Genomic DNA, 2,407 nt, shown 5'->3' with positions numbered 1-2,407 from the left:
TGTGTGTGTGTGCATGTATGTATGTATGTATATGTATATATGTATGCATATAATAATATACATATACATATACAAATACATACATCGTAAATAAGAGTGTATTTACACTGAATATAAAGAGGAAAGACAAACAGCGAAATAGCTTCTTGATAAGAGTAATATTTTTATAGGAATCTAGATTGGTAAGAAAATGATTCTGAAGAAGGAAAGAATTTAGTTATGGCAGCAGCTAAAAATTGGAAGAAATCCACCACAACCACCACCACCACCATCAACACCAGCGCAACTCAATCATTTAGATAAATATATATTATACTTTATATTTTTTGCTACATACAATGTTGCAATCTTTGAGCAATGAAAGTTTACTATCTTCAATGCTTAAATAATTTTATCACATTCTGTTGCGTCTGCGAAGAGACATTCTTTTTTTGTGCCTTATAATTTAACACACTCACCAGCAGAATTTCGACTTTCTTTTACTATTTTTCTAAAATTTGCGTTGCGTCGAAATTTTACCGGTGTGTATGTTAAATTAAAAGCCAGCAAAAGAGAATGACTCTTCCTAGACGCATCAGAATATGCTTCAACACACGAACTCACATAAAGAATCTTGCAAACCAAATCCCAAAACGAAATCTTATCATGAAGAACATTTAATACTGGTTTCAATCATCGTGACTTTTCCAAACTTAGAGTAATGCATGAAAAAATTAAATTGTAGAAAAATTAAATGAAATAGTTTTAAAAAATATATATATTTCCATAGCTTTTCTGTTATTTTTTTCTGCCTGTCTCTGTCTCTCTTTTTTACACTTGTGGGTTCTACGTAGTTGGCAGCATCTAGTTTGATATAAATTCTTGTCTTTGGTTGTTTAAGCAGCAGAAGTAGTAGAGAAGCAAGTAGTACTTGCTTCGGCAGTACATATACTAAAATTGAAACGATACAGAGAAGATTAGCATGGCCCCTGCGCAAGGATGACACGCAAATTCGTGAAGCGTTCCATATTAAGCCGGCGAGCTGGCAGAAAAATTAGCGCGCTTCGTCTGCCGTTACGTCCTGAGTTCAAATCCCGCCGAGGTCGACTTTGCCATTCATTCTTTCAGGGTCGTTAAACTAAGTACCACTTACGCACTGAGGTCGATGTAATCGACATAATCAATTTATCTGTCTTTGTTTGTCCCCTCTATATTTAGCCCTTTGTGGATAATAAAGAAATAAGTAGTGGTAGAGAAAGGATGCGGCGGAGAAGAAGAAGAAGAAGAAGAAGAAGAAGAAGAAGAAGAAGAAGAAAAAAGGATGCGGGAGTGGTATGGCAGTAGCAGGAATCCACTTAAATGGTCAAGGGATCTAAATGTGACTCGCTGTGGGTCACTTTTAGGTCAGAACCATTTAAGTGAATTCCAACATACCACTCCCGCATCCTTTTCTTCTTGTTCTTCTTCTTCTTGTTCTTGTTCTTGTTGTTGTTGTTGTTGTTGTTCTTCTTCTTCTTCTTCTTCTTCTTCTTTTTCTTCTTTTCCTTCTTCTCCATCTTCTTCTCCACCGCCTCCTTTCTCTATATACTAGATAGAAGACAAAAACATGTAGATATATGTGTTGATATATATCCATATGTAAATATATGTATACGTAGAAATATATGCACTCAGACGCACAAAGAAACACGCTCTCACCCTTACACTTATAAGTGGGGGAACAGCTTACCATAGACTATTGTCAAAGTATGTCAGGCACAGTTTTTTTCCAACAAGACTGTATGTTTACTTATCACAAAGATGATGACAATGATGAGAAGGATAGACGATGATGATGAATAAAGTTTACGATGATGACGACGATGACGATGACAACAATGAAATTAAAGAGGACAATAAAAATGGTGTGGAAGCCGGATATGATGACATCGATGATGATGATGATGATGATGACGATGATGATGATGGTGACCGTAATATTCGTTGTGATTTTGCGAAATACATTACAAAAGGGATGCTGAAGTGGAGAATGACGTTGATATCAAAATCAATTTTGCCACTTGTCGTCGCATCTGTGTTATTGTTGTTGCTGTTGTAGTCATTGATTTGATTTTAGTTCCAAGTCAACCATGATTGAGCAGAATTTCACTTCAAAGCCAATCTGTTCTTGAGACTAGACTCCAGATCATATCCAAGACTATTCAGATGGAGTAGAAATGAAGTTCAAAGAAACTTAAACCTTCACAACACTGTTTGATTCTTTGTATTTTCTTCAAAAATTATCCTACGCATTGTTTTATTGAATCACTTAAAATTCTAAGTCAATAAGTTGTAATCCGTTGGAGATTTGACTGTTATTTCTCCAAGCTCTGCAATAGGAACATTAACCATACCACTTTGGTGGTATGATTAATGTTCCTATTGTATT

The 2,407-nt window shown here is 35.4% G+C and overlaps 1 non-coding gene across 1 annotated transcript; it reads left to right on the top strand.

Moving 5' to 3' along the window:
* The first annotated feature begins 906 nt into the window (after nt 1-906).
* Nucleotides 907-1,013, top strand: LOC115222418. The gene has a single exon (XR_003882707.1). It is a non-coding gene; the product is annotated as a U6 spliceosomal RNA (small nuclear RNA).
* Nucleotides 1,014-2,407: the final 1,394 nt, after the last annotated feature.

Source organism: Octopus sinensis, linkage group LG19 (genome assembly GCF_006345805.1).
Source record: "Octopus sinensis linkage group LG19, ASM634580v1, whole genome shotgun sequence".
Lineage (NCBI taxonomy): Eukaryota > Metazoa > Mollusca > Cephalopoda > Octopoda > Octopodidae > Octopus > Octopus sinensis.
This window is presented reverse-complemented; position numbering and strand designations above follow the sequence as displayed.